Here is a 25,151-nt window from a genome sequence, read left to right as displayed (position 1 = left end):
CTGCACAGCCTACTCTAGGGAAGTTGCTGTAGCTGGGTGGTTAGACGAGGAGATCTCCAGAGATGCCTTGCAACCGCACTGATTCTGTGATTCTGTGAGAAAGGGCCATTGAGGAGTAGAGGTCCTAGAGGCCTCCTGTGAACAGATTGCCCCCATTGTTCAGAGGAAAGGGAAAGCACTTCCCTGTTTGCTCCATGTCATACTGGTGTTGTGCTTCTTTGGTGATGTAGCTTCCCAGTCGGGTGGAATTTGTACAATTTCTGTTGGAAAGGCAGAATGAGAGAGAAGTTGCAGCAGATGGTGGTAGTGCACATGCAGAGGGCTGGAAGGAGGAGGATGTGAAGTCTGTGAGCTGCAGGAGCATGAGGAAGGTTGCAGGCAGCTGCGTTGGTGGTATAGTGGTGAGCATAGCTGCCTTCCAAGCCGTTGACCCGGGTTCGATTCCCGGCCAACGCATACCAGCTTTTCTTCTGCTGGTGTCTGAATTGTGCCCTGCTGCACCTGTGCTCCCCAGGTGGCCATCTTCCTCACCCAGCAGTTGACTTCCAGCTGCCCTGGGACATCAAAACATTCCCTCCCCTCCTCAGAGCCCCCGTGCTGCCTGGTTTCTTTCCCAGGACAGCCACATGAGGGCGATGCTGAGAACTGTCGGCGGAGGTCTGTCCTCTCTGGTCCTCTCTGGTCAAAGGCCAGAGACCTGTCTGTGTGATCTGAATTTACCCTGCCTCGAGTGAATAGAACGTTCTCTCCTCCATGCTTTCCATCCCTCCATGCTGGCTGGCCAAAGGAACAGTTTCTTCTTCTTTGGAAGGGATGCTGATATGTATCACTCTCTATCTGTAGAGCACATGTTACTTACTTCCTTAGAAGTACTCGTGCTTGGCAACAGATCCTGCAACCCGGCATAACTGGGTTTGACATACTCCTTTGCACAACCGTTATCAGGATTGGAAGTTTCAGCATCCCTGTGTGAGCAGAGCCAGTGCCATACTGTGCTGAGGCTTCAGCATTCTGGTGACATTCTGAATATTTCTGGCCATGGATGTAGCAATGTTCATGCAAAGAAGGATGTGAGGCACCCTCATTTGCTGCAAATGGCAGCATTTAGTCAGAGTGGTTGAGAAGAAGGGGACTGGGAGGCAAACCAGAAGCATTTCTCCAGTTGTGAGAGAAGATCAGGTTTGTGTCCTGAGGCCCAGGAGAACCTCGTGAAGTCCAAGAAAGCCACGTGCAAGGACTTGCACCTGGGCCGAGAAAACCCCCGCTACTAATACGAGCTGAGGGATGAAAGGATGGAGAGCAGCCCTAACAAAAAGGACTTGGCCATACTGGTGTGTGGCAGCAGCTGGACATGAGCTAGCAATGTACCCTTGCAGACCAGGAAGCCAACATCCTGGTCCAAGCAGTGAGGCCAGCAGGGAAAGGGAGGAGATCCTGCCCGTCCGCTGTGTGCTGTGCTGTGAGACCTCACTTGGAGTGCTGCGTCCAGATGGGGAGTCCTCAGCACAGGAGAGACGTGGAGCTGTTGGAGCTTATCCAGAGGAGGGCCACAAAAGTGATTCAAGGGATGGAGCACCTCTGTACGAGGACAGGCTGAGAGAGCTGGGGTTGTGCAGCCCAGAGAGGAGAAGGCTCCGGGGAGACCTGATAGTGGTCTGTGAGCATCTAAAGGGAAGCTACATGAAGGAATGAAGACAAGGATAAGATTCCCCTTGAGCCTTTTCTTCTCCATGCAAATGAATCCCTGCTCTCCCAGCGTCTCCTTTTATAGCAGTCTCCGAATTGCAGAACGATTGATCTTGGCAGTGTTCTCTGTGGGATCTCTTGTTCTTATTTTGCCTGGGGATGGCCTTGTGGCCATGGGACACGGAGGGTTCTCCCTCCTCTGTTTCAAGTCATGAGAGGAAAGATCAGGATGGTTTCTGCTGCAGAGCAGATGCTGAAATGTTTCAGGAGGAAACGAAATCACAAGTCCCAAGGTATGCAGCACAAAGTTTTTAATGAGAAGGAAAAAGCAAAGTGGCTCCGTGCGGAGAGGAAGAAAAATATTTTCAGTTTTCAGGGAGGTTGAGAGAAAGTTCCATCCATATCTGCGATGTGTTCTCCAGATGGGACGATCCATCGGCTTCAGCAGATGAAACTGCTGGGCGGGCGAGGCAGACACAGCCCAGAGCCCCCCAGACCAAGGGAGCCCCCAGAAGAGATGGGAACGCCCGCGGAGCTGAGGGAGCTGCCAACAGCAGCTGACAGAGAGGATCCCACGGCTGTGCTCTGAGGGAAGGAGGTGAGGATGGGGCCCGGCAGGGTCACCACCACAGGGGAGGCCTGGATGGCCACAGTTGAGTCAGCGCAGCGGGCGACACATGGCTCACTGCAGCTGCTTGCCAGTGGGGTTGGGCCAGAGGCACCGCAGGGGGACGGGACGCAGGGTCTGCAGCACGACATCTCTCGCTGAGGGAGGCAAAGCTGAAACACAGAGCAGGGAGGGGACACGGACCCAAAAATCAGTAGTCTTTTCTTTTTCTGTTGCTCTCTCACCCTCACTCCTTGCTCCGCTCTCGTTCTGTTTTCAGTTCCGTGCTCTGAAAGGGAGTGCAGACAATTCTGATAACACGGATAGTAGCTGTGCCATTGCACCTGTAGGTCCTATTGGAAAGACTGGCAGCAAATCTTTGATTTCCCTGGGATGCTTGTTGCACCAGGACAGCCTGCTGTGTTTCATGGTGCAGTAGCATAGAAAATATTGCTGAGATTAGAACAGTACAAGAGGGCTGAGACGAAGAGATGTCACAGCAGTCTCCTCTTAAAAATGCACGCTGTCCTTCATTGCTCCTACCATCCTCATTGTGTTCTCTAAGTTACGCCACACATGGTGTCTCACCCAGTTTTGGGGTAGTCAAGATAGTCAAGAGAGGAAAGACTGATCATACCCGTCTCAAAAAATGAAAATCTAGGCAAAGAAGATAGCACAGGATGCACTTGGCTATTTGGTCAGTGCCACCTGCTGTAGGCAATGACTCTGCACGGCGTACATCCTTGCATCTGACTCCCTGAATCGGATTTGCCCTGAAAGATCCCACTTCTTCCCACCTCCACACATCCACCACTCTTCCTCAGGAAAAGCGTTCACAGTCCTGAAACATTTGGATTGCCATGCCATACTGAGGCAGCCTACATCAGACCCAAACTGAGGAGCTAGCATGACAGCAGTCAAGCCCACAGGCAGAGTCCGAGTGAAGGGAGGCTTACCTCGTTTCTGCAGGAAAGTGAGGGAAGCGAAGGTGATGCTGAGCCTGCTGCAGCATGGGCTTTTATGCCGTGTTCCTGAGGCACGTGACAACAGAAACATTCCATGGTCATGAAGCATCCAAGCAGCTAGCGGTTGGTGACTGCCAAGATCTTGCTAGTAATTAATATCTTGCTTCTTTTCCTCTGAAATGTTTTGCTGCAGATTCATACTTGCCTACCATCAGAACAGTTCATCTGTATTCCTGTGTCCCAAGGCCAATTACTCGAGTTGGAATTCTCCATTTAGCCTTCCAGGGGTTTCAATTGGATTTCCGTCACAGAAATGTCATTTGTAGCATTACTCTGTTCCTGGTGAGCATGGCCACCAGTCACAGTGAACGTCAGGCATGAAGGACACCAGTGGTTAGCTCTCAAGGGCTTTCAGTGCAAGCTCTCAGGCTAAATCTGTGAGATGTGCTGTGGATGCTGGTGTAAGTTCCATCAACACATCCGGATGGCATGATTGCAGGTGGGGAAAGGGGCCCAGATCAGCAGGGATGCGGCAGAGGCAGAGAAGACCACAGAGATACTGCTTGAACTCAACATGCGCTTACGGAAACTGCGCTGGCTGCTACTTTGCTATATGCCAAAGTAATGGCAATGAAGGCAGATTCACAGGAAGGGAGAGTAGAACTGGGAGCCAGACACTCGTGTCTGTAGAGGTTGCTGGCTGGGATGTCTAACCACTGCCACATGTTCCCTGTCAACTCTTTAGCATCATTCCTTGGCAGCTTGATGATGTCCTCACACTTTTACCAACCAGATGTGCTCTGCCACCAGCCTCTGTGAAATTCAGTGTTGAAGTATATGAGAGTTCACCTCTGAAATGCTCTGCGTGCAGGCCATGGGAAAGTAACGCTAGGAGACGCTATTCCTCCTTGTGGGCAATCAGAGACATGCAGGAGGTTGTGGGAGAAGTTCAGACAGAACATGGAGATCGTACAGTCCCAAATGAGAGATAAGACCCACGTGCCCATGGATGTTTTCAAGCTCAATGGCATGGAAAAAATGATTGGAGCTAGAGGAAATCCCCCTGTAAGCTGCACTGAGGACCACCTGTACGTTTCCTACACTCATCACGCTAATGCTCATGCTCTTTGACAACTCGATCAGCAAGGTAGACAGTAGAATTGAGTGTGCCCTGAGTAAGCATGCTGATGTCGCTAAGCTGAGACTGATAGTGAAGAAGGAGGGGGGAACAACTTTAAACCAAAAGAGGGGAGATTGAAGTTTGATGTTAGCAAGACGTGTTTTACTCTGAGGGTGGCGAGGCGCTGGGACGCGTTGCGAAACGAGGGTGTGGAGGTAGTGAAAACAGAGAAGGGTAACTTGAAGAGTGCGTGAGGTTCTTCTCTCTCAAGTGGATTGTGACTAGGATGTCTGTAGCCATGCTCCGTGGTGTTCCAACGGTTTCTTGCCTCTTGCAGGCAGAGGACTGTCTGTACACTCATCACTGTTTTATCTCTTCCTAACGACGGTGGGCCGTGTAGTCATATTCAGTGTGATGACGAGTAGAGGTGAGAGTCATGCTCTTCTCTTTTATGGGGCTCTTGAGAGGAATGTCCACAGCCATCTTCCTTGGTGACTTGAACATGTTGTCCATGTTATTCCAAGCAGGAACAGATATCAGCCTGGGTAGTGGAAAAGCTGTTGGCACTCACCAAATCTGGCTGTGGGAGTGAGATCAAAGTAATGCCGGCGTCCTTCCCTAAAATTGACCCATACTCAAATTAACCTGCTTTGCTCAGCGACGCATTAATCTCATTGACCACAGTCCTGCATGGCCTCCTTTTGAGGAGAGGCTCGGGGCTGGGAGTCCACTCCGCGCATTTCCAAGTTCAAAGTGACATAGCATCAGCCTCCCAGAGCACCCGCCTGTCATCATGAATGGGGAAGAGATGGGAAAAACCCTGAACCGCAGGCACACATGAGTCACACGGCTGTGGAAAGCAGTGGAAAAGGTGTCCTGGCCTCAGGCACGCCAGGAATAGCAGGCCTCCCAAGTGCCACTTTCCTCATCATAGACATTACTGAAGGGCTTTGAACCATTCCTGAAGCAAGAGGAATGTCTAGCGCTGCGTCCTTCGAAAGCGCTGCCTCTCTGTGACTAGTGCAGATCCTATGTCACTTGTCTTGGCTTGGAGAGGACTTTTGGATATGATCCACCCAACCCAGTGTCTGATGAAAGCTCACCCAGGTGAGCTTTCTCTGCTGGATCACCTGGGAACAACTGCTTGGCACTGCCCGGTCCAAGCCTGTGTGTGTCCCCTCTTCCTGACAGCACTACTTGATGACTGTGGAGAAGTAAATGTGAGGCGGCGTCGGAAATGGGGAAGAAAGCCAAACTGGAGAAGCAAGGAAAGGTGATGATCATGTGGAGTGTGTTCAGTGTGCGTTCCCTGTGGGGATGATCAGAGGCCTGGTGCTCCAGCCCTGTGGGGATAGCGTGACACTGTGATGCAGAGTCTGAGAGACCAGGGTTTGCTTAGCTGCAAGGCAAAACCTTCTACCTGTGGGCATGAAAGAGCAGCCCTCCAGTGCCTAGAAAAGATGACAGAGTTGGCAGGAGGAGGTCATCTTGCCTTGCTTGTGTCCTGAACAGCTGGCAGGCCACGGCAGCTACTCCAGGTACATCAGACCAGACAGAGGAAGTGTTTACAGCCCAAACATAGAGCTCTTGTCATGCATCTTGGACGTTCATGACAATCCTTCATAGGAGCAACCAAAGGAACTCTCAGCAAGTAAGGGCTCTGCACATGTCAGCATCTTGCTGTGGGACTCAAGGTCCACATGTAATCTACCCCTGAATCCCTTGCACGGACTCCAGAGCCCAAAGGAAACGAAATGTCCAAAACTTGGCCTGCGTGGTTGTCACGTGGCCTGTTCACGGGAAAACAGAATGCTTCCTTCTGTCCTGCTTTGGGCCCAGCAGGCTGGCAAGTGAGAGGTTTGCATCATGAAAGACTGGTGGAAGGCTGTGCCTGTCTTGAAGAGTCTGGAGAGTGAAGGAGGAATGGCAAGAGATGTACCCGAGTGCTGTGGAGAGGGACTGCGCTCCAGTGGCAGTGGGAAAGAGGCCTGTGTGCAGCCCATGCTGCAGAGGTGGGTCACAAACGGTACTGTTTCTGAGGACTGCAGCTTCATGGAGGGAGCCTGAGTGCAAGGCATCTCAGGAGGTCCATTGCTAGTCCAAGGAAGAGTTACAAGCATGGCTAGTCCAAAGTGAGGGCACACTGCTCAGTGTGTGGCCTTGTTGAAACTGCAGGTTCATAATGCAGGCATGCAGAGTCCTCAACTTCTTTGGATACTTGCTTTGTGCTTTCCTTGTGAAATGCTTGTGGTCCTCAAGCAGCCCATCAAGTCTTGGTTCAGCACCGTAATGCCCAGGGAGGAGATGACGGTGGAGCAGATGGATCTGGACTGAAGGAGGCTGCACGTAGTGCAGAGCCCTCACGGGAGCAGGCTCAGGGCCAGAACTGCAGCCCTTGGAGAGAGAAGCTCATAGATGAACATTTGACCCTGCAGGAGCTGCCACCCACGGGACACACATTCTGCTGTGTTCGTTTCCTAAAGGAGAGCGCCCTGTTGTGTGGACATGTCCTGGAGCAGTTCTCGAACAATTGCAGACTGAGGATTGCACTGTACACTAACCTTACCTCCACATTCCCCATTCCTCTGCAGCGCACTGTGGGATGCTGAAGAAGAGGATGGGTGGGAGAAGACAGATGTTGTTTTTTGTTTCCTTTCATCTCTGGATATGTTAGCCTGCTTTTAATAACAGGCAGCAGATTACATTAATCTGAGTCTGCTGTCCTCGTAACAGTCATCAGCGATGGATCTCCTTGTTCTTGTCTCAACCCTGGAGTCTGCTTTTAGTGTAGCTATACCGAGGGCTGCAGAAAGCACCAACTTGTGAGCAGATGGTCCTCCCTGTTAATGCTTAAAGGAGGACACCTGACAGCACTGGGTCCCCACGGATCTTCCCTGAGGCCGTGGGGCTTTGCTGGCTGACCTGTTCCCAACCCTTGCACACAGAGAGGTGGAGGTTGTGCCCGTCCTCTGTTCTCCTCCTCTGGGGAAGAAGTGCAAAATGACATGTGGTGGAGATGATGGAATCTGGCAACTATTTTATTCTGCCCAATGTACTTACCGGTGTGCTGTAAAGAAGGAGGGGGCTCCTCAGTGCCTTCTTTCAGTCCCGTGTCTACCAGCCTGAGCAGTAAAGTTCCTGTGGAGAATGGGGCACCTGGCTGTATTGGGTGAAGCGTGTAAAGGAGAAGGGATACCTGGAGTGACCCTGAGGGGATAGTGAGGAGAGAGAGGATGAGTGGTAGCCCCTTGCTGGTACACGGTTAGTTCCCTGCAGTTGTGCCACTGAAGAGAGCAGAGCAGTAAAAGGTGATTGATGCACAAACACTTTCCCTCTCCTGCAAATCCTACTCAGCTTGTCCTATTTTTATTTGTCTCGTGTGCCTGGCTCATGTCTGGAGCCAGGGTGTGTGGATGGCACAGGGAAGCTGCCTGCAGATGCATGCAGGTCTCAGCAGAGCCAGCTCTTGCCTTATCTTCCCATCAGATTCTAGCAGTGCAGCCTACCCCACACCTTCCTGGGCCTGCTGCTAGCGCCTGAGGCTGGTCTCCACCCACGGCAGGTAAACCAGTGCTGTCCTGGGAGCCTTGGAAGCCCCACTTCCTACACAGCTGGGCTGGGCAGGCAGCACTGCAGGATCAGGTCAGAGAGTTTTCTCTGGCTCCCTGCTTCTGCCTGCCCTTGCTGCTCCCTGTGAGCTGGAGGGTAGGTAGTGGCAATCATTCATTGTGGCTGGGGCTGTCCACTTCCATCTGCTCTGTCCTGATCACATTTGTCCCTTCCTTGCCCAGCAGCACTCCAAAAATGCTGTGGAGCAGCACTTGCAGCGCAGCACTCAGCTCTGCCTGGGAAGACCAGTTGTTTGGGGGAGAGGGGCTTGTGCTAGCTAGGCTGACACACAGCGGGTGCACGCAAATGCCCACACAAGCATGGGCGTGTGCAGGCAGCATAGATCTGAGCTGGATGGAGAGCAGCACCAGTTGGAGCATTCAGGGGAGCAGTAACAGGCCTCGCGTAGCACAGACAAGAGCTCCAACCCATGAGGCATACGGAGGTGAGCTTACCCAAAAAGCTTTAAAAGTGAATCCTGACCATAAGAAGACATCAGAGAACTGTGATCACCTGGATACAGGCTTATGCTCCTTTGGTGTGAGACCTTGCTTTCTTTTTGCTGTCTCCTGGTATACTACGTCGCTGTGGAACGAGGTTGTGGATCTGCATGCAGTCGTGTCAGTAGCCAAGGAAAGTAGGCATAGGAAAGCAGGCATAGGAAAGAACTCTGAGACATGAGAGCAGTAGGCTTTCCTGATTGCCATCCAGGGGTAAGAGTTAGCCTCAAGAGTGAATTCTCTTGAGTGCCATCAGAGGCAGCCATTGCATGTTGTGGGACCCATGAGATGGTGTGTTGTGTCTTCCTGCCAGCTCAGCGTTCTGCTGAAGCCTCCTGTCTGTCCATTCTGTTGCTGAGAGGACATAGAGCAGGTGTGCAGCTGGTCCCAAGGTGTAAAGGTGAGCACTCTGGACTCTGAATCCAGCGATCTGAGTTCAAATCTCAGTGGGACCTCTACTTTTGGGCTCCCACAGCTGACTTTCACCTAAGCCTGAAACTGAACTAATTAATGCATCCCAGACATCCTTCTTGCCATCCTTCCTTCTCTGTGCTTTTAGCCATGCAATAGCTTCCCCTGACATGGCTCCTCCACACGTGCCTAGCTTAGTGAGCACAGGCCCTGACCCTTCTTTGTTGCCTTCTGATTGATGGCTGCTGCCTTGTGAGGGAAACCAGCAGAAGGTCACTGTATCCCACAGCAGCTGAGGTGCAGACCCTGCAGTCCAATCCTGCTCAAGGCATGGTCGAGAAGAGCAGGCTGTTCAGAGCCGTGTCTGGGGGCATGTTGCTTATTCCAATGAGGCAGACTCCTCAGCATCCCTGGAAAGCTCAATCCCATCTTTGTCCATCTTCACAGGACACGAGGAATACTGTGTGTGGCGTTCTGTGGATTCCCACTGATGTGCATGGCTTTTTGTCCTCTCACAGGGGTGGCACTGAGAAGAGGCTGCCTCTCTTGTGCTTCTTCTTCCTGCCCAGCCTCCCTCTGCAGGTACTAAAGTCGAGGACGGGATGCCCCCTGAGCCTTCTGCCCTCCGCACAAACCATTCCCTGCTCTTCCTGCTTCTCCTGTTAGAACACATCACAGAAGCACAGAGTGGTTGAGGCTGGGAGGAGCCACAGCTGGACGTGTTGTCTTTTTGTACCTGGGGATGGACTTGCTGCCATGGGACAGGGCAGGTTCTCCCTCCTCTGTTTCCAGTGAGAAGAGGCAAGCTGAGGGCAGGGGGCACTGCTTTTCTAATCAGAGCAGGTGACCAATGGCGTTAGGAGGAAACAAAATCACAATTCCAAGATCTGCAGCACAAAGTTTTTAATGGGAAGGAAAAAGCAAAGTGGCTCTGTACAGAGAGGAGGAAAAATGTTTTCAGTTTTCAGGGAGGTTGAGAGAACGATCCATCCATTCCTGGGATGTGTTCTCCAGATGGGACGATCCATCGGCTTCAGCAGATGAAACTGCGGGGCGGGCGAGGCAGACACAGCCCAGAGCCCCCCAGACCAAGGGAGCCCCCAGAAGAGATGGGAACGCCCGCGGAGCTGAGGGAGCTGCCAACAGCAGCTGACAGAGAGGATCCCACGGCTGTGCTCTGAGGGAAGGAGGTGAGGATGGGGCCCGGCAGGGTCACCACCACAGGGGAGGCCTGGATGGCCACAGTTGAGTCAGCGCAGCGGGCGACACATGGCTCATTGCAGCTGCTTGCCAGTGGGGTTGGGCCAGAGGCACCGCAGGGGGACGGGACGCAGGGTCTGCAGCACGACATCTCTCGCTGAGGGAGGCAAAGCTGAAACACAGAGCAGGGAGGGAACACGGACCCAAAAATCAGTCAGCCCGTCTTTCTTTGCGTTGGCTCTCTCACCAACTCCCTTTGCTGCCCTCCAGCTCTCTTTCTGGCTCCGTGTCCTCAAAGCACCTGCAGATGCTGTTGCTACCACAGTCTGCAGTGTGACAGCTCTCCTGCCGGCTGAGTTGGAACGACTGTCAGGAAAGCTGCGACTAACTGGGTGCTGATTGCACCAGGACTGCCTCCTATGTTCCTGGTGCCGTCACATGGGTGAAGATTGCTGACACTAGACCAGGACATAGAGGCAGGCCAGAAAAGACGTTGGACCAAACTTGCTGGGAAAACACCCCGGGTCTTTACAGTTCCCATCATCCTCAGCACGCCATCTGAATTGCCCTGCAGAAGAACGCTTCCCACTTCTTGAAGAAGGCCCGGGAGAGTCTCTGGAAAGACTCATCTCTCACATGAATTTCACAACATTGAAGATGGCGCAGGATGCACCCGGCTGTTCTCTTCAAGGCCAGCTGCTGCAGGTCCTAATTCTCTGGACATACGTCCTCCATGCCAACAACCATCAGTCTCACTGTGTCACTGAGATCCCGTCTCTTCCCAGCCCTCCACCCAATTTCCCAGTGGACTACACAGACCAAGTAGCAAGGGGACTCAACAGCAAGGGGACAGCACTTGGTCCCAGCTGGAGAGCTGGAGTGACTTTGTGCTTACCTCGTTCCTCAAGGAAAGTGAGGGAAGAGGGGGCGATGCAGAGCCTGCAGCAGCACGGGCTTTTATGCTGTGTTGCAGAGGCCCCACAGGGCAGAAACATTCCTGGCTCATGAAGCACTGAAGCACCTGGTGCTGGCTGATTGCAGGGACCTGCCAGGTAATTAAGACCACTCTTCTTTCATCTGAAATGTTTAGCTCCAGAATCACACTGCCTGACATCAGATTAATTCATCTGTCCCCCGATGTCGTAAGACCAAACAAGCGGGAAGACTCAGTCTCCTCTGGCAGGCAGGAGTTAGAGCCATGATCAGATTTCCTATGCACATATACTGAAAGTTATGTATTCTATTTCTATGCATGTACACAAGTATATATTGTGTGACCAAACAGATGCCCGCATCCTTCCCTGAGAATTACCCATACTCAGATTGACCTGCTTTTCTCTGCATGTTCATACCCCTGGCCTGAGGCCTAGGATGTTTTCTTTTGTGGAGCGGCTTCGGACAGTGTTCCACATAGTGAAGTCTCTTTGTTGTGGGCCACAGATGCAGCATCCCATTCCATGCATTTCAAAGTACAAAGGCACATGGGATTAGCCTCCCAGAGCACCTGTCAGTCATTGTGATGAGAAGACCACAAAGAAGAGTTGGGGAAACCCCTGAAGTGCAGGCACACACAAGTCACGTAGCTGTGGAGTGCGGAGCTTCTGGACTCATTTCTGCCACAGCACTGCTTTCTTCATCAAGGTCGTTTCTAAGGTTCTGTGTGCCATTCCTGAAACAACAAGCGTTTTACACATTCTGGTCCTGCTGCATTCAAAGCATTGCCTTTTCATGGCTGGTGCGGACCTTGAGTTACTCATGTTGTACTGGAAAGGGCCTTTGGAGATGATCTACTCCAATCCTCTGTGGGTTGCAGGCACACCTAGATGAGGTTTCTAGGTGGGACACATCACCCTTTGTAGATCTCCCCCACTACATGGAGTTTTCCTGTAAGTCCTGGCCCTAACTGCACTCCACTCCTTCAGTTTCCCCTGCTGACTGGTTTACTTACTGGCCGCTTTTGTGAGGTAAGAGGCGTTTTTGGCCACCAAATTGGAACGCCTCCACCTGAGAAGGGGCTGATGTGTCGGACACCAGAAGTAACCTGGGGCTCTCTCTGATGACCTTCCCACACCTGCAAGAAAGGTTGCCAGCAGTGCTGCTGAGAAGCTCCTGAAGTTGTGGAGTAAGCACTGCAAATGGAGGGGAAGGAGACAGCAGAATTGAAGGAATGAAGCCTTCCTCCTTCCTACATCTGGGACTGGAAGGGAAAGACGTGCTGAGACAGATTTCCCCTCCTCCTTCCAGTAAGTCCATCAAGAAGAGCTTTCTGGGCACACGCATGCAAGTGATACGCAGAGCAGGTGGCACTGCCTTGTACTCGCTCTGATAAATGGAGCACTCTCAGGCGCCTGGGCGTGTGGGGATCAAACCTAGAAACAGGTGTGTGTTTTCACACCCAGATGGAGCAACAGAGCTCAGAACGAGAGATAGAATGGGCTGTCTTGGAAGTGTCATCATATGGACGATGGGGAGAAGTAAGGTAGGAAAGGCATTTCTGATAAAGCCCTGAATTCACCCAAACAGGATGGACAACAGCAGCCACTACCTTCTGTAGAATACACAGTGGAAATCCTCCAGACCCCTTGCTTTCTTTCACCCAGCCTGAAGAAGCTCTGCTGTTTGGTGGGAGGCCTTTGAACTAATGACAATTGAGGCTCATTTTTGGCAGCCCCTTATCGGGGATCCAGAGGGCTGTGCGACATCTGCAGAATGTTACAGAGGGTCAGCCACATGGTTTTTGCAGCCGTGGTGTTGTTGGGGGCTGAGTCGTTGCATGTCCTCAGCACTGTGCTGTTTCCCTTGAACTGAGAAACATTTCCTGTGGTGTGCGCCCTCTCACAGGGTGGGTCATGGGAAGCGTACAGGATGGAGAGCAGAGCCCGCAGTGAATTATGAACAGGAGGAGATGCTTGGCCTGAAGGTTTGCCCCAGTATTCTTTCAGAGAGCAAGAGAGAAGAGGATGTCAGGAATGGGAATTGAGCCCAAGACTCCCAGGGTTGCAGCCTCTTAGGCTTGGCCTGCAGGGCTGCCCTATGTCTGCTTCCTGGTTGGACAAGTGTTCTCCCTTTTGCTCTGCCTGGGGCTGAGCAGGCTGGCTGGGGAGGGCTCTGCTCCACAAGCCCCTTGGGTCAGGTGCTAGTCCAAGCATCTGCTCCACGAGGGCTCCACACAGAGGGAGGGCAGACTGCTCAGTGCCTGACCCTGTTGAAACAGGAAATTGATAGCCAAGCGTGGAGTGTCCCAGATTTCCCTTGGGTAGAGGCTGAGTGCTTCAGCTCTTGTTGGGAAATTCTTAATGTCTTAATGGCCAAGAACTGCCCGTTAAGTCTTTGTTTTCCAGGGCTGGCCTTGTTACAGCCAGGCCTCTGTCTGCAGGTCTGGGAGATGTCCCATGGGGCCAGGTGGGGCAGCAATGCTGAGCAGAGGTGAGGGTAGTGTCTCAAATGCCCCGGTCAGCTGGTCTTTCGGGAGGAAGCTGGGCTGGTTTGGAGCAGGACACTCAGCCTGCAGGAGGTGAAGGCAGCCCACAGCCTGGCAGAATAAAAGTTTATCTTGATTAGGAACCAAGCCATTGTTAATTGCTTGGAAGGCAGCTATGCTCACCACCATACCACCAACCTGCCTACCACACCTGCCCTCTGCCCTTTGGTGGGGCTTGTTATGGAACATCTGGCAAGGATGGGAAAGTACTGACATCAAATGACTGTTGCACAGTAACGGAAGTAGGGGCTGAGGGCTGGGAACTGCTAACCTTTGGAACTTGGCCTGGGAACCTACGCTGGAAATCAGAGCAACCTTGAGAAGTGCAGCTGGCATCCTTGAAAAACGCACCTGAGAACCAGAGCTATCCTGAAGTTACTACTTTTCAAGGTAACTGAAGAACTTGAGGAATAACTTACTATCTGGAAGAGTGACAGTCTGACAACTGAGCAAGCATGCTAACAAAATGGGATTTGGCAACAGGAATTGTCTGCTCAAGCAGAAGGAATAGAAATTTGCCTGCGATAATTAATTTCCTTTCTGAAACAAGGAGAGATGTCATGATCTTTTGAATTTCTTGCAGGCAGAATAGGATTTGAAAGCACCTAATACTTACTTGGAAGCAGTGGGATCATCCCGCACTCCCTGGGGTCAGGGTTTTGAGTGCTGCTTCTCTTGTAGAATCTTTTGGAGCGGGTTGTTATTGCCCAGGGCATGGAATGATCCAGGTAGAGATGGCTGGAGCAGGTTGCTGTGGCCAGGTGGCAAAGGTGTTGGACTAGAAATCTGTTGTGATTCTCCATGCAGGTTTGAATCCTGCCAACTACGTGGGATGCGGTTCTCTTTTCTCTACATGCAGTGACCACACGGCAACCACACTGGCACACTGAAGAGCTCCGAGGGCTGGGATCAGGGACACAGAGGCTAGTTGGACGCTGGTAGCTAGCCTTGTTACCCACTGGTTGTTACTTGGTCCGGTTCCTGTTTCACATATTCATCAGCGGCCTGGAGGAAGGGAGAGATTCCATCCTCATCAAGCTTGCCGATGACACAAAGCTGGGAGGAGTGGCTGCGCTGGCTTTTAGCAAGATTTGGGCACGCTGACGAGTTGTGTGGAGAGGGCGCATTAAAGGGGCATGGTCAGCAGGTCAAAGGAGGTTGTCCTCCCCATCTGCTCTGCTCTGGTGAGGCCGCATCCGGCATGCAGTTCTGGGCTTCCCACTTAAGAAAGACAGGGGACTACCAGAGAGAATCCACAGAGTTCTACAAAATGAGTGGGGGTGGCAGAAGACAGGAATTTCCAATTGAACGTGGGAAAGAACTTCATTACTTCATTACATGACAGAGCACTGGAACACGCTGCCGGGAGAGGCTGTGCCGTCTGCTTCTCTGGAGATTTTTTAAAACCGTCTGGATGCTTTCCTGCACAGCCTACTCTAGGGAAGTTGCTGTAGCTGGGTGGTTAGACGAGGAGATCTCCAGAGATGCCTTGCAACCGCACTGATTCTGTGATTCTGTGAGAAAGGGCCATTGAGGAGTAGAGGTCCTAGAGGCCTCCTGTGAACAGATTGCCCCCATTGTTCAGAGGAAAGGGAAAGCACTTCCCTGTTTGCTCCATGTCATACTGGTGTTGTGCTTCTTTGGTGATGTAGCTTCCCAGTCGGGTGGAATTTGTACAATTTCTGTTGGAAAGGCAGAATGAGAGAGAAGTTGCAGCAGATGGTGGTAGTGCACATGCAGAGGGCTGGAAGGAGGAGGATGTGAAGTCTGTGAGCTGCAGGAGCATGAGGAAGGTTGCAGGCAGCTGCGTTGGTGGTATAGTGGTGAGCATAGCTGCCTTCCAAGCAGTTGACCCGGGTTCGATTCCCGGCCAACGCATACCAGCTTTTCTTCTGCTGGTGTCTGAATTGTGCCCTGCTGCACCTGTGCTCCCCAGGTGGCCATCTTCCTCACCCAGCAGTTGACTTCCAGCTGCCCTGGGACATCAAAACATTCCCTCCCCTCCTCAGAGCCCCCGTGCTGCCTGGTTTCTTTCCCAGGACAGCCACATGAGGGCGATGCTGAGAACTGTCGGCGGAGGTCTGTCCTCTCTGGTCCTCTCTGGTCAAAGGCCAGAGACCTGTCTGTGTGATCTGAATTTACCCTGCCTCGAGTGAATAGAACGTTCTCTCCTCCATGCTTTCCATCCCTCCATGCTGGCTGGCCAAAGGAACAGTTTCTTCTTCTTTGGAAGGGATGCTGATATGTATCACTCTCTATCTGTGGAGCACATGTTACTTACTTCCTTAGAAGTACTCGTGCTTGGCAACAGATCCTGCAACCCGGCATAACTGGGTTTGACATACTCCTTTGCACAACCGTTATCAGGATTGGAAGTTTCAGCATCCCTGTGTGAGCAGAGCCAGTGCCATACTGTGCTGAGGCTTCAGCATTCTGGTGACATTCTGAATATTTCTGGCCATGGATGTAGCAATGTTCATGCAAAGAAGGATGTGAGGCACCCTCATTTGCTGCAAATGGCAGCATTTAGTCAGAGTGGTTGAGAAGAAGGGGACTGGGAGGCAAACCAGAAGCATTTCTCCAGTTGTGAGAGAAGATCAGGTTTGTGTCCTGAGGCCCAGGAGAACCTCGTGAAGTCCAAGAAAGCCACGTGCAAGGACTTGCACCTGGGCCGAGAAAACCCCCGCTACTAATACGAGCTGAGGGATGAAAGGATGGAGAGCAGCCCTAACAAAAAGGACTTGGCCATACTGGTGTGTGGCAGCAGCTGGACATGAGCTAGCAATGTACCCTTGCAGACCAGGAAGCCAACATCCTGGTCCAAGCAGTGAGGCCAGCAGGGAAAGGGAGGAGATCCTGCCCGTCCGCTGTGTGCTGTGCTGTGAGACCTCACTTGGAGTGCTGCGTCCAGATGGGGAGTCCTCAGCACAGGAGAGACGTGGAGCTGTTGGAGCTTATCCAGAGGAGGGCCACAAAAGTGATTCAAGGGATGGAGCACCTCTGTACGAGGACAGGCTGAGAGAGCTGGGGTTGTGCAGCCCAGAGAGGAGAAGGCTCCGGGGAGACCTGATAGTGGTCTGTGAGCATCTAAAGGGAAGCTACATGAAGGAATGAAGACAAGGATAAGATTCCCCTTGAGCCTTTTCTTCTCCATGCAAATGAATCCCTGCTCTCCCAGCGTCTCCTTTTATAGCAGTCTCCGAATTGCAGAACGATTGATCTTGGCAGTGTTCTCTGTGGGATCTCTTGTTCTTATTTTGCCTGGGGATGGCCTTGTGGCCATGGGACACGGAGGGTTCTCCCTCCTCTGTTTCAAGTCATGAGAGGAAAGATCAGGATGGTTTCTGCTGCAGAGCAGATGCTGAAATGTTTCAGGAGGAAACGAAATCACAAGTCCCAAGGTATGCAGCACAAAGTTTTTAATGAGAAGGAAAAAGCAAAGTGGCTCCGTGTGGAGAGGAAGAAAAATATTTTCAGTTTTCAGGGAGGTTGAGAGAAAGTTCCATCCATATCTGCGATGTGTTCTCCAGATGGGACGATCCATCGGCTTCAGCAGATGAAACTGCTGGGCGGGCGAGGCAGACACAGCCCAGAGCCCCCCAGACCAAGGGAGCCCCCAGAAGAGATGGGAACGCCCGCGGAGCTGAGGGAGCTGCCAACAGCAGCTGACAGAGAGGATCCCACGGCTGTGCTCTGAGGGAAGGAGGTGAGGATGGGGCCCGGCAGGGTCACCACCACAGGGGAGGCCTCGATAACCACAGTTGAGTCAGCGCAGCGGGCGACACATGGCTCACTGCAGCTGCTTGCCAGTGGGGTTGGGCCAGAGGCACCGCAGGGGGACGGGACGCAGGGTCTGCAGCACGACATCTCTCGCTGAGGGAGGCAAAGCTGAAACACAGAGCAGGGAGGGAACACGGACCCAAAAATCAGTCAGTCTTTGTTTTCTGCTGCTCTCTCACCCTCACTCCTTGCTCCGCTCTCGTTCTGTTTCCAGTTCCGTGCTCTGAAAGGGAGTGCAGACAATTCTGATAACACGGATAGTAGCTGTGCCATTGCACCTGTAGGTCCTATTGGAAAGACTGGCAGCAAATCTTTGATTTCCCTGGGATGCTTGTTGCACCAGGACAGCCTGCTGTGTTTCATGGTGCAGTAGCATAGAAAATATTGCTGAGATTAGAACAGTACAAGAGGGCTGAGACGAAGAGATGTCACAGCAGTCTCCTCTTAAAAATGCACGCTGTCCTTCATTGCTCCTACCATCCTCATTGTGTTCTCTAAGTTACGCCACACATGGTGTCTCACCCAGTTTTGGGGTAGTCAAGATAGTCAAGAGAGGAAAGACTGATCATACCCGTCTCAAAAAATGAAAATCTAGGCAAAGAAGATAGCACAGGATGCACTTGGCTATTTGGTCAGTGCCACCTGCTGTAGGCAATGACTCTGCACGGCGTACATCCTTGCATCTGACTCCCTGAATCGGATTTGCCCTGAAAGATCCCACTTCTTCCCACCTCCACACATCCACCACTCTTCCTCAGGAAAAGCGTTCACAGTCCTGAAACATTTGGATTGCCATGCCATACTGAGGCAGCCTACATCAGACCCAAACTGAGGAGCTAGCATGACAGCAGTCAAGCCCACAGGCAGAGTCCGAGTGAAGGGAGGCTTACCTCGTTTCTGCAGGAAAGTGAGGGAAGCGAAGGCGATGCTGAGCCTGCTGCAGCATGGGCTTTTATGCCGTGTTCCTGAGGCGCGTGACGACAGAAAAATTCCATGGTCATGAAGCATCAAAGCAGCTAGCGGTTGGTGACTGCCAAGATCTTGCTAGTAATTAATATCTTGCTTCTTTTCCTCTGAAATGTTTTGCTGCAGATTCATACTTGCCTACCATCAGAACAGTTCATCTGTATTCCTGTGTCCCAAGGCCAATTACTCGAGTTGGAATTCTCCATTTAGCCTTCCAGGGGTTTCAATTGGATTTCCGTCACAGAAATGTCATTTGTAGCATTACTCTGTTCCTGGTGAGCATGGCCACCAGTCACAGTGAACGTCAGGCATGAAGGACACCAGTGGTTAGCTCTCAAGGGCTTTCAGTGCAAGCTCTCAGGCTAAATCTGTGAGATGTGCTGTGGATGCTGGTGTAAGTTCCATCAACACATCCGGATGGCATGATTGCAGGTGGGGAAAGGGGCCCAGATCAGCAGGGATGCGGCAGAGGCAGAGAAGACCACAGAGATACTGCTTGAACTCAACATGCGCTTACGGAAACTGCGCTGGCTGCTACTTTGCTATATGCCAAAGTAATGGCAATGAAGGCAGATTCACAGGAAGGGAGAGTAGAACTGGGAGCCAGACACTCGTGTCTGTAGAGGTTGCTGGCTGGGATGTCTAACCACTGCCACATGTTCCCTGTCAACTCTTTAGCATCATTCCTTGGCAGCTTGATGATGTCCTCACACTTTTACCAACCAGATGTGCTCTGCCACCAGCCTCTGTGAAATTCAGTGTTGAAGTATATGAGAGTTCACCTCTGAAATGCTCTGCGTGCAGGCCATGGGAAAGTAACGCTAGGAGACGCTATTCCTCCTTGTGGGCAATCAGAGACATGCAGGAGGTTGTGGGAGAAGTTCAGACAGAACATGGAGATCGTACAGTCCCAAATGAGAGATAAGACCCACGTGCCCATGGATGTTTTCAAGCTCAATGGCATGGAAAAAATGATTGGAGCTAGAGGAAATCCCCCTGTAAGCTGCACTGAGGACCACCTGTACGTTTCCTACACTCATCACGCTAATGCTCATGCTCTTTGACAACTCGATCAGCAAGGTAGACAGTAGAATTGAGTGTGCCCTGAGTAAGCATGCTGATGTCGCTAAGCTGAGACTGATAGTGAAGAAGGAGGGGGGAACAACTTTAAACCAAAAGAGGGGAGATTGAAGTTTGATGTTAGCAAGACGTGTTTTACTCTGAGGGTGGCGAGGCGCTGGGACGCGTTGAGAAACGAGGGTGTGGAGGTAGTGAAAACAGAGAAGGGTAACTTGAAGAGTGCGTGAGGTTCTTCTCTCTCAAGTGGATTGTGACTAGGATGTCTGTAGCCATGCTCCGTGGTGTTCCAACGGTTTCTTGCCTCTTGCAGGCAGAGGACTGTCTGTACACTCATCACTGTTTTATCTCTTCCTAACGACGGTGGGCCGTGTAGTCATATTCAGTGTGATGACGAGTAGAGGTGAGAGTCATGCTCTTCTCTTTTATGGGGCTCTTGAGAGGAATGTCCACAGCCATCTTCCTTGGTGACTTGAACATGTTGTCCATGTTATTCCAAGCAGGAACAGATATCAGCCTGGGTAGTGGAAAAGCTGTTGGCACTCACCAAATCTGGCTGTGGGAGTGAGATCAAAGTAATGCCGGCGTCCTTCCCTAAAATTGACCCATACTCAAATTAACCTGCTTTGCTCAGCGACGCATTAATCTCATTGACCACAGTCCTGCATGGCCTCCTTTTGAGGAGAGGCTCGGGGCTGGGAGTCCACTCCGCGCATTTCCAAGTTCAAAGTGACATAGCATCAGCCTCCCAGAGCACCCGCCTGTCATCATGAATGGGGAAGAGATGGGAAAAACCCTGAACCGCAGGCACACATGAGTCACACGGCTGTGGAAAGCAGTGGAAAAGGTGTCCTGGCCTCAGGCACGCCAGGAATAGCAGGCCTCCCAAGTGCCACTTTCCTCATCATAGACATTACTGAAGGGCTTTGAACCATTCCTGAAGCAAGAGGAATGTCTAGCGCTGCGTCCTTCGAAAGCGCTGCCTCTCTGTGACTAGTGCAGATCCTATGTCACTTGTCTTGGCTTGGAGAGGACTTTTGGATATGATCCACCCAACCCAGTGTCTGATGAAAGCTCACCCAGGTGAGCTTTCTCTGCTGGATCACCTGGGAACAACTGCTTGGCACTGCCCGGTCCAAGCCTGTGTGTGTCCCCTCTTCCTGACAGCACTACTTGATGACTGTGGAGAAGTAAATGTGAGGCGGCGTCGGAAATGGGGAAGAAAGCCAAACTGGAGAAGCAAGGAAAGGTGATGATCATGTGGAGTGTGTTCAGTGTGCGTTCCCTGTGGGGATGATCAGAGGCCTGGTGCTCCAGCCCTGTGGGGATAGCGTGACATTGTGATGCAGAGTCTGAGAGACCAGGGTTTGCTTAGCTGCAAGGCAAAACCTTCTACCTGTGGGCATGAAAGAGCAGCCCTCCAGTGCCTAGAAAAGATGACAGAGTTGGCAGGAGGAGGTCATCTTGCCTTGCTTGTGTCCTGAACAGCTGGCAGGCCACGGCAGCTACTCCAGGTACATCAGACCAGACAGAGGAAGTGTTTACAGCCCAAACATAGAGCTCTTGTCATGCATCTTGGACGTTCATGACAATCCTTCATAGGAGCAACCAAAGGAACTCTCAGCAAGTAAGGGCTCTGCACATGTCAGCATCTTGCTGTGGGACTCAAGGTCCACATGTAATCTACCCCTGAATCCCTTGCACGGACTCCAGAGCCCAAAGGAAACGAAATGTCCAAAACTTGGCCTGCGTGGTTGTCACGTGGCCTGTTCACGGGAAAACAGAATGCTTCCTTCTGTCCTGCTTTGGGCCCAGCAGGCTGGCAAGTGAGAGGTTTGCATCATGAAAGACTGGTGGAAGGCTGTGCCTGTCTTGAAGAGTCTGGAGAGTGAAGGAGGAATGGCAAGAGATGTACCCGAGTGCTGTGGAGAGGGACTGCGCTCCAGTGGCAGTGGGAAAGAGGCCTGTGTGCAGCCCATGCTGCAGAGGTGGGTCACAAACGGTACTGTTTCTGAGGACTGCAGCTTCATGGAGGGAGCCTGAGTGCAAGGCATCTCAGGAGGTCCATTGCTAGTCCAAGGAAGAGTTACAAGCATGGCTAGTCCAAAGTGAGGGCACACTGCTCAGTGTGTGGCCTTGTTGAAACTGCAGGTTCATAATGCAGGCATGCAGAGTCCTCAACTTCTTTGGATACTTGCTTTGTGCTTTCCTTGTGAAATGCTTGTGGTCCTCAAGCAGCCCATCAAGTCTTGGTTCAGCACCGTAATGCCCAGGGAGGAGATGACGGTGGAGCAGATGGATCTGGACTGAAGGAGGCTGCACGTAGTGCAGAGCCCTCACGGGAGCAGGCTCAGGGCCAGAACTGCAGCCCTTGGAGAGAGAAGCTCATAGATGAACATTTGACCCTGCAGGAGCTGCCACCCACGGGACACACATTCTGCTGTGTTCGTTTCCTAAAGGAGAGCGCCCTGTTGTGTGGACATGTCCTGGAGCAGTTCTCGAACAATTGCAGACTGAGGATTGCACTGTACACTAACCTTACCTCCACATTCCCCATTCCTCTGCAGCGCACTGTGGGATGCTGAAGAAGAGGATGGGTGGGAGAAGACAGATGTTGTTTTTTGTTTCCTTTCATCTCTGGATATGTTAGCCTGCTTTTAATAACAGGCAGCAGATTACATTAATCTGAGTCTGCTGTCCTCGTAACAGTCATCAGCGATGGATCTCCTTGTTCTTGTCTCAACCCTGGAGTCTGCTTTTAGTGTAGCTATACCGAGGGCTGCAGAAAGCACCAACTTGTGAGCAGATGGTCCTCCCTGTTAATGCTTAAAGGAGGACACCTGACAGCACTGGGTCCCCACGGATCTTCCCTGAGGCCGTGGGGCTTTGCTGGCTGACCTGTTCCCAACCCTTGCACACAGAGAGGTGGAGGTTGTGCCCGTCCTCTGTTCTCCTCCTCTGGGGAAGAAGTGCAAAATGACATGTGGTGGAGATGATGGAATCTGGCAACTATTTTATTCTGCCCAATGTACTTACCGGTGTGCTGTAAAGAAGGAGGGGGCTCCTCAGTGCCTTCTTTCAGTCCCGTGTCTACCAGCCTGAGCAGTAAAGTTCCTGTGGAGAATGGGGCACCTGGCTGTATTGGGTGAAGCGTGTAAAGGAGAAGGGATACCTGGAGTGACCCTGAGGGGATAGTGAGGAGAGAGAGGATGAGTGGTAGCCCCTTGCTGGTACACGGTTAGTTCCCTGCAGTTGTGCCACTGAAGAGAGCAGAGCAGTAAAAGGTGATTGATGCACAAACACTTTCCCTCTCCTGCAAATCCTACTCAGCTTGTCCTATTTTTATTTGTCTCGTGTGCCTGGCTCATGTCTGGAGCCAGGGTGTGTGGATGGCACAGGGAAGCTGCCTGCAGATGCATGCAGGTCTCAGCAGAGCCAGCTCTTGCCTTATCTTCCCATCAGATTCTAGCAGTGCAGCCTACCCCACACCTTCCTGGGCCTGCTGCTAGCGCCTGAGGCTGGTCTCCACCCACGGCAGGTAAACCAGTGCTGTCCTGGGAGTTTTGAAGGCCCCACCTCCTACACAGCTGGGCTGGGCAGGCAGCACTGCAGGATCAGGTCAGAGAGTTTTCTCTGGCTCCCTGCTTCTGCCTGCCCTTGCTGCTCCCTGTGAGCTGGAGGGTAGGTAGTGGCAATCATTCATTGTGGCTGGGGCTGTCCACTTCCATCTGCTCTGTCCTGATCACATTTGTCCCTTCCTTGCCCAGCAGCACTCCAAAAATGCTGTGGAGCAGCACTTGCAGCGCAGCACTCAGCTCTGCCTGGGAAGACCAGTTGTTTGGGGGAGAGGGGCTTGTGCTAGCTAGGCTGACACACAGCGGGTGCACGCAAATGCCCACACAAGCATGGGCGTGTGCAGGCAGCATAGATCTGAGCTGGATGGAGAGCAGCACCAGTTGGAGCATTCAGGGGAGCAGTAACAGGCCTCGCGTAGCACAGACAAGAGCTCCAACCCATGAGGCATACGGAGGTGAGCTTACCCAAAAAGCTTTAAAAGTGAATCCTGACCATAAGAAGACATCAGAGAACTGTGATCACCTGGATACAGGCTTATGCTCCTTTGGTGTGAGACCTTGCTTTCTTTTTGCTGTCTCCTGGTATACTACGTCACTGTGGAACGAGGTTGTGGATCTGCATGCAGTCGTGTCAGTAGCCAAGGAAAGTAGGCATAGGAAAGCAGGCATAGGAAAGAACTCTGAGACATGAGAGCAGAAGGCTTTCCTGATTGCCATCCAGGGGTAAGAGTTAGCCTCAAGACTGAATTCTCTTGAGTGCCATCAGAGGCAGCCATTGCATGTTGTGGGACCCATGAGATGGTGTGTTGTGTCTTCCTGCCAGCTCAGCGTTCTGCTGAAGCCTCCTGTCTGTCCATTCTGTTGCTGAGAGGACATAGAGCAGGTGTGCAGCTGGTCCCAAGGTGTAAAGGTGAGCACTCTGGACTCTGAATCCAGCGATCTGAGTTCAAATCTCAGTGGGACCTCTACTTTTGGGCTCCCAAACCATTGCCCACAGCTGACTTTCACCTAAGCCTGAAACTGAACTAATTAATGCATCCCAGACATCCTTCTTGCCATCCTTCCTTCTCTGTGCTTTTAGCCATGCAATAGCTTCCCCTGACATGGCTCCTCCACACGTGCCTAGCTTAGTGAGCACAGGCCCTGACCCTTCTTTGTTGCCTTCTGATTGATGGCTGCTGCCTTGTGAGGGAAACCAGCAGAAGGTCACTGTATCCCACAGCAGCTGAGGTGCAGACCCTGCAGTCCAATCCTGCTCAAGGCATGGTCGAGAAGAGCAGGCTGTTCAGAGCCGTGTCTGGGGGCATGTTGCTTATTCCAATGAGGCAGACTCCTCAGCATCCCTGGAAAGCTCAATCCCATCTTTGTCCATCTTCACAGGACACGAGGAATACTGTGTGTGGCGTTCTGTGGATTCCCGCTGATGTGCATGGCTTTTTGTCCTCTCACAGGGGTGGCACTGAGAAGAGGCTGCCTCTCTTGTGCTTCTTCTTCCTGCCCAGCCTCCCTCTGCAGGTACTAAAGTCGAGGACGGGATGCCCCCTGAGCCTTCTGCCCTCCGCACAAACCATTCCCTGCTCTTCCTGCTTCTCCTGTTAGAACACATCACAGAAGCACAGAGTGGTTGAGGCTGGGAGGAGCCACAGCTGGACGTGTTGTCTTTTTGTACCTGGGGATGGACTTGCTGCCATGGGACAGGGCAGGTTCTCCCTCCTCTGTTTCCAGTGAGAAGAGGCAAGCTGAGGGCAGGGGGCACTGCTTTTCTAATCAGAGCAGGTGACCAATGGCGTTAGGAGGAAACAAAATCACAATTCCAAGATCTGCAGCACAAAGTTTTTAATGGGAAGGAAAAAGCAAAGTGGCTCTGTACAGAGAGGAGGAAAAATGTTTTCAGTTTTCAGGGAGGTTGAGAGAACGATCCATCCATTCCTGGGATGTGTTCTCCAGATGGGACGATCCATCGGCTTCAGCAGATGAAACTGCGGGGCGGGCGAGGCAGACACAGCCCAGAGCCCCCCAGACCAAGGGAGCCCCCAGAAGAGATGGGAACGCCCGCGGAGCTGAGGGAGCTGCCAACAGCAGCTGACAGAGAGGATCCCACGGCTGTGCTCTGAGGGAAGGAGGTGAGGATGGGGCCCGGCAGGGTCACCACCACAGGGGAGGCCTGGATGGCC

Source organism: Tetrao urogallus (assembly GCF_951394365.1).
Source record: "Tetrao urogallus genome assembly, chromosome: 11".
Lineage (NCBI taxonomy): Eukaryota > Metazoa > Chordata > Aves > Galliformes > Phasianidae > Tetrao > Tetrao urogallus.
The sequence above is the reverse complement of the archived record's forward strand: the minus strand, read 5'-3'. Positions refer to the sequence as shown.